The sequence below is a fragment of the Fukomys damarensis genome, unplaced genomic scaffold (assembly GCF_012274545.1).
Source record: "Fukomys damarensis isolate Sample0158 unplaced genomic scaffold, DMR_v1.0_HiC HiC_scaffold_4, whole genome shotgun sequence".
Classification (NCBI taxonomy): domain Eukaryota; kingdom Metazoa; phylum Chordata; class Mammalia; order Rodentia; family Bathyergidae; genus Fukomys; species Fukomys damarensis.
In genome coordinates, this window is record NW_022900916.1 from 30,985,343 (window position 1) to 30,999,091 (window position 13,749).

The 13,749-nt window shown below is 47.4% G+C and overlaps 1 protein-coding gene and 1 pseudogene across 1 annotated transcript in view; one reads left to right on the forward strand and one right to left on the reverse strand.

The window, feature by feature from the left end:
• The window catches only part of Scrn1 (secernin 1), a 59,883-nt gene extending 57,133 nt beyond the window's left edge, over positions 1 to 2,750 (reverse strand). The window contains exon 1 of the mRNA XM_010628296.2: positions 2,535 to 2,750. The gene's annotated coding sequence lies outside the window, so the exon portion shown is untranslated. The remainder of the gene's footprint in view (positions 1 to 2,534) is intronic.
• Positions 2,751 to 7,627: 4,877 nt separating this feature from the next.
• Positions 7,628 to 12,861, forward strand: LOC104865045 (annotated as a pseudogene).
• Positions 12,862 to 13,749: the final 888 nt, after the last annotated feature.

Sequence of the window (13,749 nt, forward strand, 5' to 3'; positions counted from 1 at the left end):
GTACCGGGGATCGAACTCTGGTCCTTGAGCTTGCGAGGCAGGCGGCGGCACCACTGAGCTAAATCCCCGGTCCAATGCAAGTTTTTTTTAATGCACATTTTTCTTCAGCATAACATATCTACCCACACCTAGTATCCATCTACCCCACTGTCTCAAGACATCCTTCCTGTTCTCTGCCTCCTCCCCTTCTCCTTCCCACATCACAGGCTATGAACACAGAATATGAGAACGTCCATGTCCACACCACCACTGTATAAACGCTAAACCCACACACAATCTCTACTCCTGCTTCAGTAGATTGAGTCACTGATCATAACATGCGAACTTCAAATGCAAAATATAGATAAACCTGATTTCAGTGCAAGTTATTTTAAAATGGGTTGTTATTTACTTCTACTTACAATTAATACACTCCAAAAAAAAAAAAAAAAACTAGATAAATGGACCGCTTAGGGTTTTTTCCAAATAAGTTGGCCAAACACAAACAGAAGCATCTAATTTTGAAATAATATACTTCCCACCTCAGAGATTTTGGTCGAAATTAAGGTTTTAGTTCTTTAGTGAACATGAGGTGGACACAGATAAAGAAGTTCAAGGGTCTTGAAATAAACTATGGTAAAGTCCCTTACTTTAAATACCTAAGGATTTTTTAATTCATGGAACCACTTGGTTTCAAGTGTTTGCCATCCTAACAACGGCAAAGGTGCCCTTTTCCCCCAGGCTTTGAAAGGAGGCATGTGGAACTTCAGACTGGGGAATCGCAGGACCTGGACTTGGATTCTCACTGTCAGTTTCAGGTCAGCTTTATGACCTTGGTGGTCTGTTTGCCTTGCTCAGTTCAGCCTCCTCACTGTAAAAACGGGGTTGACAGAAAACTTGCTCAGGATGCCTCCTGCTCTACCACTCCTGGCCCACTTTCTAGATACTCCATTATCCCCAGAGCACTTGTTTCCTCCTGCCATCTCCTCCTTCCCAAAAGACAAGATGGCTGGCAGCAAGGCAGTGAAAAGGGAAGGGGAAATAATCTAAAATGAGTCACCTTTCAAGAACTTGCCATTCTCTGTTACCTATGTGCTTACTCATGGTGCCAAATCAGCTCTTCCAAGGCAGCTTTCTTTTGTACAGTATTTGTTATGTGCACTGCTCCAGGTTGATTCTTACACTCTACACCCACCTCTTTTAAGAGCTGCTTGTAGGTACAAAACAGTATCTAAGTTGTGCATCAGACATCAGCAGCCATATAGCCAACTTTAGCTGAGCCTGAGGAAAATCAGATCAAAATGTGGTTTTGTATTGCTTTGACAAGTTAGAGAAAATAATAGCAGCTCTCCAAACTTCCCACTCACCCCCTAGGACTCTGCCAAATGCTAAAATTTAACTAGCTACAGGAATCACTCCCTACCTTAAACCCAGGAGAGACTTCTCTCCAAGGCTAAAATCTGGGAGCAGCCGTTGTTGGCTGTGGTCTGTGCTGCTTACCCCCTGGCCTGATTTTTCATGCTGCCATTTTGAATTAACATAGGTTTCAGCTGCAAGTGATGCATCTTTAGCCAGGCATGGAGCACAGCACGCGCGCGCGTTCACACACACACCCCAAGAAGCTAGACACGGGCATAGATTAAGGTACTTGTAAGCCAAATTGCAAAAACAAGCCATATTACTTGAACCCCTAGCAAGTCAGCTTTGAGTCACTGAAAATAAGTTTCTTTAGCTGAAAATGGACGTTTTTAACCCCTAACTACTAATTTTCACCAATTCTCTAAAATTCAAGGATCCCTCCTGTTTTGTACACCTCAAGGGTTAGGTCGCCAAATAATCGGTCCTCAAACAAAAAAGCAAAGCGAGGAGGCACAGGTAAACTGAGGACATCTCGGAAAGACACAGGTGCCTTTTTAAATAAGTGCCCAGACCACCCCGACCCAGCCGAGAACGCCCAGGTGCAGCCTGGGGAGAAGTTGTATTAAGTCCTCAGCACTGCCTGCACAAACGACAACAGCAGCATGCTTTGGCCTGAGGAGATCGCAGGCCCCGGGACACGTGCGGTGGTCGCGGGCCAGGGCAGAGCCCAGCCCGGGGCCGCAGCCTGCAGTCGGCCATGTTCGCCGCGAACTCGCAGCTCCGCAGGTACCTCGGCGAAGGAGCCGGGCTCGCTCGGCCAGAGCGCAGGTGTGACTGCCCCGCGGGCATACAGCGGGGGGGGGGGGCGGCAACTTGGCGGGCCGGAAAAATACACGGGAAAAGCAACTGAGAGCGGGGAGGGGGGTTCTTGGAGTTAAAGGAGTGGGAGGATAAGTGGGAGTGCGGGACGGCAGGCTCCTGAGCCCCGCGGTGGGGTGTCCCTTTCCTGCGCCCCCGCAGCCTCCGATCCCGAGTCTCCCTGTCCCCAGCCGAGACCATCTCTCCTCTGATTGCCCAGATCCCCAGCTCGCCTAAGCCAGCACCGTGGGCTCTGAGGGACGGAGATGGCGGACCGAGGGGAAACCCGCCCAGGGAAGGGGCGCTGCGGACGCCCTGCACTCAGGGTCGCAGCTCACCTGCTGGGCGATGGACTCCGGGATCGGCCTTAGGTGCGAAGGCAGCGACCACCGAGATGCAGGAGCTGCCACGGCCAGATTACTGCGGCGACATCGGGGGCTGTGGCTGCAGTGGCGAAGGCGGCGCCCCGCCCTCCAGATTCGCAGCGCTCTGGGTCCCCGCCGCCCCCGACAACAGCTGGTCGGGTCACGTGTCGTCGGGCCCTCCCTCCCTTCTTGTCCCCTCCCCTCCTAGCGCTCGAGGTCCCCGGGTCCCGCCTCTGGCCACCAGGGCTACAGTACTAGGCTCCGCCTGCTGGAGGGACGGCCCGGGGACTGACTTCATCAAGAAGTAGCTCCTCTTTGCTTGATTTTTTTGTCTCGGTGTGGCTCTCCCAGAGGAGAGACCTGAGCTTTAAGGAGCGAGGCCCACCTTCAGGCCGGCGCCTCTCCCCGCCGGTGGGTCGCTGTGCTCGGCATTGGCGCCTAGGCAGGATTTCCCAGCGGAAAACTGTTGTCTTACGCGTCTTTAATACGTGTGTCCCACTCGACTCCCTGGTTGAAGACCACGTTGATACGCCAGACCTTTGTATATTATGGCCCGAAGAGTTTAAGTAACTCACCTAAGAGCACACAGCAAGTAGCAAAGACAAGATTTCATGCCAGGGCTAGTAAATTTGTACAGGGGTGCACTGTGTGTGTGTGTGTGTGTGTGTGTGTGTGTGTGTGTCCGTCTGTTGCCAAAACACAGATTCTGTCTTTTATAAATTAATAAGAAAAGACCGTATCAAAGGAGAAGAGATAATTCAAGGTTTTAATATAGTGCTACCCCGGCCCTTGAAAAGACGCTCAAAGTCACCTGTGAATCAAATATACAAGGTAGTATTTCCACCTATCAGATAAGCAAAACTCAAACCTCCATGGAGGACAATTTGGCAATATCTCTCAGAATAAGGAATGTACGTATAGACATGGACCAATGATTGCCCTTCTGCAATGTATCCTACAGATGCACTGACATAGGTGTCAAAGGAGCACAAGGTCAGCCATTGTACATTATTTGTACTAGCAAAGATGGGGAGAAAACACCACCTATGGAAAGACTGATGCCAGGCTAGGTGGCTCACACCTGTAATACCAACAATCTGCAGCCCAACCTGAACAACTTATCCAGATGCTGTTTCGAGATTTTTTTTTTTTATTTTTTTTTTTAAGGTGTGGAGATGTGGCTCGGTGCAAAGGCCCTCGGTTCAATCCCCAATCACACATGCACACACATACACACACACACACGCACAAAAACTGTACAAATAATTACACCATCAATACCATGGAACGCTATGCAGCATTTTTTTACAAAAAAATGAGAATGATCTCTATGTAGTCATACAAAAAGGTTTCCAAAGTATATGAGGTGAAAGATTTTTTTAAAGCTAGGTACATAACATTGTGTGTTATATTACAGGAAGAAAAAAAAAATATATATATATGTCTGTACTTATATTTGCCAATATAAGGTATCTTTAGAATACACAGAAAACTGCAATAGTAGATGCCACCATTTACTTGGATGAAAAGCTTGGGTGACTGACTGCTAAGGACAAATGGAGACTTTTTCCCATGCCTTTGGAATATTATGTGTATTTGCAGTTTTGGGTATGAGTGAACAGACAGCAAAAGAGAACTGAAGGAATCAGTGTAACTACTGAAGAACAGAGCATTACTTCATAGAGTCTTGGTACACAAAGCTGCCTTTTGTTCATTTACTCCAACGGAGGAAACTGTAGCCCAGTGATTTTAAATAATCAATACTAGAAAATCCTAAAGAGCTTGTTTCTGCGGCCCCATCCAGATCTACTGGATTGAGTCTCTAAGGCTGAAGCCAGGGAACTTTCATTTTTTTCATGCTTGCTGGTGTTTCTCTTGCACATTAAAGTCTGTGAGCCACTGTTTTTTTGTTTGTTTGTTTGTTTGGGGGTTTTTATTGTTTTTTGTTTTTTGAGACAGTTTCTCGCTATGTAGTTCAGACTGCCCTGGAACTCACTGTGTAGCCCAGGCTGGTCTCAAACTCACAGCAATCCTCCTGTCTCAGCCTTCTGAGTGCTGGGATTACAGGCATGCACCACTACACCCCGCTGTGAGCCACCATTTTAAGGATCCAGTTTAATGGTACTCAGGAAGTCACCCCCTCTAGAAAAGCAAATTCAATGCTATGATTTCCTGGCACCTTGTGTGTCACTTCTCATGTGCAGAACAGCACTGGTACACCATGCTGATCCTTTGGCAGAAGGAGCCAAGTGGCAGGTAAGGTCTTAGTATATAAGACGTGGGAGCCTCCTAACCTACCTACTTGTCCTGATTTTTTTGGTGGTGGTGGTACTGAGAATTAAAACTAGAGCCTTCATACAGCTACATACCAGTCCTTTTTCATTCTTTATCTTGAGATAGTACCTCACTAAGTTGCCCAGGCTGGGTTCAAACTTGTGATCCTCCTGCCTCAGCTTCCTAGAATGCTAGGATTATAAGCATGTGCCACCATACCTGGCTTTGTCCTGAAATCTTTGAAGCCCATTGGTGTCCCCACACAGCCACAAAGACTGCATGGCAGGAGCCTCCAGAACATGTGATGACAGAGGATTTACTGTCCCCCAGGTCTGAATGGCAAAGTTATTACCTGGTCTGATTAATATTTAAGAAGTAGCAATACATTTGTTTCAGCTTTGTATAGGAGAGACAGTTCCTGCTGCCATTCAAGTCACAGAAATAGAGATAAGGGAACAGAACGCTCCAACAAATATAGAGAACATCATGAAATATCAGTTAGGGCTTTCATCACTAGCCTCTATCAATGATGTGAAAATTAGCTGCAGATAAATTACAAGATTTCTGTGAGCTAGCTGGCAGGGAAAAATTGTCTTAAAAAACATGCAATTGTTACACAATCATTTAAATTTCATATAACCATGTTCCAAGACCTAAGAGGTAATAAATAAAAGTGTACCAGATAACCCTCCCATAGAAGTAGGCAAAGCCTTTTCCTTTTACAGAAAAACACAAAAGCAAAGAAAAGTGAGTGGAGATTTCAGCTTTTGTGCATTGTCATGCAGGGTTAATCACAAATCTCCCTCTAGGGAAGTGACACTATAGAAACATTTCTGGTTTTATTTACAAGTAGTAAAGTGAAAATAAGATTACCAAGGAAACCATAAAATATTCAATCCTAATAGATTTGAAAAGTATAGAACTGTATTTCTTCATGTACTAGCCCCTCCCTGTTTAGATTACTATTAAGAACCTTTATAGATTTTTAGTTCATTATGAACATGAGCAATGAATTGGTTTCTGTAACAAACCACCACAAACTTGGTGGCTTAAAACAACAGAAACTTATTCTCTCATAGTTCTAAGGTGAGAAGTCTGAGAAAGCAAAACATTACACCATTCAGAGACTGTGGGGAAGAATCTATTGCCGGCCAGGGCCAATGTCTGGTGGCTGCCAGCATTCCTTAGCTTGTGGTCACATCACACCAATCTTCTAGGCCAGCATCTTCTAAACTCTGTCTGTGTTCTATAGTTTCCATTATGACCAAATCTCCCTGTGCCTCTAGCATTGGGATACATAGGATTGTATATAGGGCCCATGCCTGGTGACCCAGGATAATCCTCCCTTCTCAACGTCCTTAGTTTAATGATATAGAGAGCCTTTCTGCTGACATATAAGATAATATCCACAGATTTCTTGGATTAGAGCATAGGTATCTTTTATCAGGCCATTTTCATCCTGTTGCAGGTTGTATTTTTATTTTACTTTAATATTTTTTAATTTCTCTATTTTGTTTTTCTCATGGATATTTATAGCTTTCTCTCTAATTTTCAAATATTTGAGTTTGAGGATATTATTGCTAGTTTACTCTCATGTTTTTAGCAGTGCTGGGAACCAAACTCATGGCCTTGTGTGTGCTAAGCAAGTGCTGTACCACTGACCTCCATCCCTATCCCTAATTGATTCTAATGTAATTCTGTTTTGGTCTCAGAAAATATATTATTCCAGTCCTTTAAATGTTATAGAGATTTATTTTATGATTCAGATGTGGGCCATCTTAGTGTTTCATGTGTACTTCAAAAACCTGTCTATTCTTCTGTTATTGAGTATAGTTTTATAAAAATCAACTAGATCAAGTTGCTTGTTAGATTTTTCAAATCTTTTCTGTCCATAATGATTTTTCTTCCTATTCTGTCAGTTATGAGAGAGGACTGCTGAAATCTTGGATTATATTTGTGGATCTTTCTGTTTGTCTCAGTTCTATCAGTTTGAGCTTCTTGTATTTTGAAGCATTGTTGTGAGATGTATGCACATTTAGGGTTGTTATGAGTTATTTTTAAATGTTTCTTTAAAAAAACTGATAATATTCATTATCCTGAAGATAACCTCATCCACCTCAGTGGTTGTATGGCACATTTTTTTCCGTCCTTTTTTCTCTGGATTTATATGATAGTGGGTTATATGAACCAAATAGAATTAGGACTCCTGCAAATCCCAAGATCTGCAGATGCTAGTTCCTTATATAATAACATACTATCTGCATATAACCTATGCATATCTTAAGTATACCTTAAATCATATCTAATATTTATAATACCTAACACAATGTAAATGCCATATACATAGTTGTTATACTGTATTGTTGAAGAAGTAATGGCAAGAAAAAATCTGTACTACTTAGCACACACACAATTTTTAAAATGTATTTTCCCTCCTTGGTTGAATCCAAGGATGTGGAACCCGAGGCTACAAAGAACTCGCTGTGCACCTGTACATGAATAAATGTATTGTGTGCTGCATCACAGTGTCATGAGGGTTATGCAAAGACAAATACACTGCTTTAGCATAGTGGGACATGTTAACAAGTTTATATACGAGGATTACCCAAACATTGACAATTTTTTAAGTTATCACCAATGATTTTGCCTTTTCTTCTAATCAGTATTATCAAATGTCTAAAAAACTCTATACATTGATTCTGAGATAACATATATGTAATTGAGAAATGCCTTTAGCACATTGCATATGGATATATTTTCCACTTAGTGCTTCTTTTAGTGTGTAATGGTAGGAGGAGGAAAAAATTATCTGTCATGGGGTAAATCTCACGGGGATCAACTAGACAATGTTATGCGAAGGAGACACGCATGAGTAAGAAAGCCTCGTAATTGCCTCGCGCATCACCTTTAAGAATCAAAGGAAGGAGCTGCCAGTAAAGCCATGAAAGATGAGAACGAAAAGCACTAGTCAAGATTAGGTACGGCGCCGGTCACGTGGGCTGCGCCTGCGGGGGAAGTGGGGGGCGGCTGGCTGGGCCAGTGCGGAGAACCGGAAATGGTGGTGGACTAGGTCTGTGCGGCTGCGTGGGCCTCGGCTGCGCGGACTGAAGGAGACTGAAGGCGCTGGGGGGACCCTGATGTGGCACCAAAGGAAATGAACTCCACAGCCCACAGGCCACCCGCCCATCCCGGTCTCCCCCAGCCAGCGTTTCCCCCGGGGCAGACTGCGCGGGTGGTGTTCAATACGCCACCAGCGAAACAAATGAACACGCCTTCTCGGCCCCGGCAGCGCTCTACCCTACCCCGACCCAGCCCCACAGCAGTGCAGCCTTCTGCAGAGTGCAGCCCCTGCCCTCCCTGGCCCAGCTGTCTACCCTGCTGGATCCCAAGTAATGATGATCCCTTCCCAGATCTCCTACTCGGCCTCCCAGGGGGCCTACTACATTCCCCAGAAAGGGGCGTTCCACATATGTTGTCCCAACATAGCAGTACCCTGTGCAGCCAAGAGCCCCAAGCTTCTATGTGGGTGCAAGTCCTACTGAGTTTGGGACCTACGCTGTAGCCTACTACCCAGCCCAAAGCGTGGAGCAGTTTCCTGCTGGTGGGACCCCTCCCCGGCTTCACTGAGCCAGCCACCCCAGATAGCTCCCAAGAGGGAAAGTAAAACTATCCGAATTTGAGATCCAAACCAAGGAGGGAAAGATATCACGGAGGAGGTCAAGTCTGGAGCCCGAACTGCCTCCACACCCACCCCTCCCCACAAGGGAGGCGGTTTGGAGCCTGAACCTAATGGGGAGACCCCCAGGTCGCTGTCATTGTCTGGCCAGATGACCAGTCTCAGGGAACACTCCTTGAGTACTCCTTGGGAGCCTGCCAGGACTGCCTGGCCCAAAGCACAGCCCTTCAGAGTCCCAGCCTTCATCACTATCTCCTACCCCATCTCCACTCCCAATCTTGGAACCTGGGTCTTAGCCTAATCTCGGTGTTCTCTCTCTTCCTGGGGACACTATGACAACTCAGATGATACAAATGTCTGTAGAAGAATCAACTCCCATCTCCCATGAAACTGAAGAGCTATATTGCCTCTCTCCAGAACCCACTCCTCTTGCCAACCCAAACTGGAATTAGAAGTGACACTTAGCACACCAATTCCAGTATCCAAGTTCTCTTCCAGTCCGCTGCAGATTCCTGACCCCCTGGAATCTCACATGGTAGAAGTTCCTGAGGCTAATGGTAGAGTGCCATCCAAGGAGCTGGGACCAGAGGTGGAGTCAAGCCCAGAGGTTGCCCCTCTTCTGCCTGTGGCTTGCCCTTCAGAATATCCTGAGCCCATTGCTCCAACCGCCCAACCCAAGGAACTGCTCAACGGAGCCTCCTCACCACCAACTGCAGACTTGAGCCTGGTCAGTGAGCCAGAGGAGCAGGCTAAGGAGGTTACTGTGTCAGTGCCCCCCATCCTCTCTGCCACTTCATCTTCAATTCTCTAGATGCTTCTCCTCAGGAGGAGGAAATGGAAGAAGAGGAGGAAGAGGAGGAGGAACAGGAAGAAGGAAGAGAAGCTGAAGCCAAGAATGAGAAGGGTGGAGAGGATCTCTCCCTAGAAAGTCCACCTGTCTCAGCCACTCATCCCCAAATTTGGAGGTGGCGGCAGCCACCCAAGGGGCAGTATCTGTGCCAAGGAGAAGATGGAAGATTAAGGAGCTAAATAAGGAGGCTGTGGGAGACCTCCTAGATGCCTTCAAAGGGGCAAACCCACTAGTACCAGAGGCAGAGAATCAGCCTCCTGTAGGCAACAACCCAGGCCCAGAGTCGGAGGGCAGTGGTGTGCCCCTGAGGCCCAAGGAAGCAAGGAGGACAAAATCCAGAATGCTGAGAACATTCAGTCAGATCAGTGGGAGCCACTAATCTTGAGGAGAAAAAGCGTTACAACCAAGAGTTCCTGCTTGGCTTTCAGTTCATCTTTGCCAGCATGCAGAAGCTGGAGAGGTTGCCCCATATCACTGACGTGGTGCTGGACAAGGCCAATAAGAGTCCGCTGTGGCTGCTGGATCCCTCAAGACTACCCAGCATAAACTGTGACCCAGACTTCACTCCATCCTTTGCCAACCTTGGCCAACCAGCCCTTAGCAGTCGTGGGCCCCTGAGGGGTGGGCCAGGTGGGGAGCTGCCCTGAGGGCTGGCTGGATTGGAACCGAGGTGCTCTCAGCAGGGCTCCTGAAAAGAACCATGCAAGATCATTGCTACATCTCCCGGGATTTAGCTCAGTGGTTCTGGTGCCTGCCTGCGTAAGGTCCTGAGTTCCATCCCCGGTACCAAAAAAAAAAAAAGATCATTGCCACAGTGTTAATGACTGAATGTATAAAACTGAATAAAGCAGAAAAGGCCTGGAAGCCCAGCAGCAAGCAGACAGCAGATGATAACAAATGGGGGGAAGAGGATGCTGATGGCACTGAGACCCAGGACCTCTTCTGTAGACTGTGCTCCATCCTGAATAAGCTCACACTCCAGATGTTCCAGCAGCTGATGAAGCAAGTGACACAGCTGCCCTCAACACTGAGGACCACCTGAAAGGAGTCACTGACCTCATCTTCAAGAAGACCATTTCAGAGCCCAACTTCCAACATGTGCCACTGCCTCATGGCGCTGAAAGTGCCCACTACAGAAAAGCCATTGGTGACAGTTAACTTCCGAAAACTGTTATTGAATCGATGTCAGAAGAAGTTTGAGAAAGACAAAGATGATGATGAAGTTTTTGAGAAAAAGCAAAAGGAAATGGATGAAGCTGCTATGGCAGAGGAGCGGGGCCGTCTGAAGGAGTTAGAAGAGGCTCGGGACACTGCCTGATGGTGCTCTTTAGGGAACATCAAGTTTATCGGTGAGTTGTTCAAGTTCAGGATGTTAACTAAGTGATTATGCATGACTGCGTGGTCAGACTACTTAAGAACCATGATGAGGAGTCCCTGGAATGCCCCTGCCACCTTCTCACCACCATTGGGGGAGCCAAGCCATGAATGGATCAGTATTTCAACCAGATGGAAATGATCATTAAAGAAAAGAAGTAGTCATCTCGCATCTGCTTTATGCTTCAGGATGTGCTGGATCTGTGACAGAGAAATTGGGTACCACACCATGGAGATCAGGGTTCCAAGACTATTGAGCAGATCCACAAGGAGGCCAAGATGAAGCATTGCAAACATATCAAAGTGCAGCAGCTCATGGCCAAGGGCAGCTACAAGCATTGGGGAGGCCCTCCAGGCCCGCCCAGTAGTCATGGCCTCCCACTTGTGGACGATGGTAGCTGGAACACAGTCCCCATCAGCAAAGGCAGCTGCCCCATTGACACCTCAAGACTCACCAAGATCACAAAGCCTGGCTCCGCTGAGTCCAACAATCAGCTCTTTGCACCAGGAAGGAGACTGAGCTGGGGCAAGGGTAGCAGTGGGGGCTAAGGAGCCAAGCCCTCCAATGCAGCATCAGAACCTGCTCGTCCAGCCTCTAGTACCTTGAATGGCTTCTCAGACCTTCAATAGGCAGTACCTAGGGAGAGCACAGATAACAAATGAGTGGTACAGAGGAGCACCTTGAGCCGGGAACGAAGGGAGAAAGCTGGGGACCGGGGGATCGAGTAGAGCAGAATGAACGGGGTGGGAACTGTGGGGACCGATCAGATCCTGCGTGGACACCCACCACCAAGCGAAGTTTCAGCAAAGAAGTGAAAGAGCGGAATAGAGAGCGTCCTTCCCAGCCTGAGGGATTGCACAAGACCGCGAGCCTCACGGAGGACCGGGACTGGAGCCGGGACACTGTGAAGCTGGAAGCCGTGCTCCCACTAGTGAACCCCTGAAGGCTGCTGCCTGAGGAGGAGCCGGAGAAGAAGTCCAAGGCCATCACTGAGGAGCATCTCCATCTCAAAGACGTGAAGGAAGCAGTGCGGTGTGTGCAGGAGCTGGCCTCGCCCTCCCTGCTCTTCATCTTTGTGCGGCACAGTAACCAGTCCATGCTGGAGCGCAGCCCCATCGCGTGAGCACATGGGGAAGCTGCACCAGGGGCTGCTGTGTGCCGGGCACCTCTCCACCGCCCAGAACTACCGAGGGCTGTGTGAAACCCTGGGATTGGCTGAGGACATGGAGATTGGCATCCCCCGTGTGTGGCTTTACCTGGCAGAACTGGTAATGCCCATTCTGCAGGAAGGTGGGGTGCCCACGGGAGAACTGTTCAGGGAGATTACAAAGCCTTGGAGACCTTCGGGAAAAGCTGCTTCCCTCTTATTGGAGATCGTAGGGCTCCTATGCAAAAGCATGGGTCCCAAAAAGGTGGGGATGCTATGGCGAGAGGCTGAGCTCAGCTGGAAGGAGTTTCTACCCGATGGCCAAGATGTTAATGCATTCGCTGCTGAACAGAAGGTGGAGTATACTCCGGGACAGGAGTCGGATGCCCCTGGGCAGAGGGCACTCCCCTTTGAGGAGCTGAGCAAGCAGCTGGAGAAGCTGCGGCAGGAGGGCAACAGTAACCAGCAGGTGTTCCACTGGATGGAAGACAATCTGAGCAAGCAGCAGAGCATCTAGCACGTTAGCTCAAGCCCTCACGACAGCTGTTCTGCGATTATCCGAGTCTTCTCTCCAAGTGGATGTTGCGGTGCTGAAAGCACAAGAGTGACTGCTACAGAAGCACCCATGTGACGAACAGAAGGAGCTACAAGCGCTCTATGCCCTCCAGGCCTTGTAGTGGCAGCCCCCAACCTGCTTCGAATGTTCTTCGATGACGTGGTGGTGGAGGAGGAAGCACTCTACAGCTGGGAGAGCAGCAAGGACCCCGCTGAGCAGTTGGGCAAAGGCGTGGCCCTAAAATCTGTCACAGCCTTCTTCAAATGGCTTGGGAGGCTAAGGAGGAGGAGTCTGACACAACTGAGGGTGGGTGGGGCTGGGGACGTGAGCGCCAGGGACGCCAACGCCCGCCCCCCCTCCTGGACTGCAGGGAGGGGCAACGGAGGGGGTGGCAGCAGGTGCCTGTAGTGCGATGTGTCTGAGCTAGAAAGTGGCTGAAGAGGCAGGAAGGCTGGGGCTGCCTCCAGGATGTGCCAGGTGTCCCTCTCCTTCCCCCGGGGCAGAGATATATTATATAGAAAGTCTTGAAATTCGGTGTCTTGCGGGGGCACTTGCCCCAGCCCCCGCACCACCCTTGCTGCTGCCTGGGAAGGGGGGACGGGGACACAGTGCCTGTAATTATTAAACATGAATTCAATAAAAAAAAAAAAAGATTAGCCAGCCACCTGTCTTCATTCTATGACAGCGGTGTTTAGAAGGTTAGTTTTCTGCATTTAGTTGCCATAGTAACAGACCTCTAGCATGCCCTCAGATCAATTTGCAGAGTTACTGCCCATATTGGGTATAAGCAACATAAAGAGATTATTCAGTTGTTAGAATCTATCTTTAAATTATTTTTAGAATTTAAATAATCCATCAAGTCCTTTGGATATATAATTTAGACAACTATACATTTAAAATCTTTATTATTAAAATCATTATTGGGTGATGAATTTAGAAATTTAATTCTTCAACTATATTATTTTAATGATGGCTACTAATTAATTTAAAATAATCCATTAATGTTTTATATCTCATTGTAAACACACATTTATTATATATGCTTCATACTCATTACTAGATGTTTAGGAATCATAGATGCAGCTAATTGCATGGATAATTTAAAGGGAATGTTGAGACTTGGTCTTGGCATCATCAAAGAGCAGATTAGATAGTGAAACTTATGACCTTCAATTTAACCCTTTTTTGCTGACGCATATACTATATTCATAATATATATCATATTTTTTTTCTTTGTTGAGATCAAACCCAGGGCCTCATGCATGCTAGACAAGTGCTCTATCACTAAGTGACACACCCAGTACTGATTT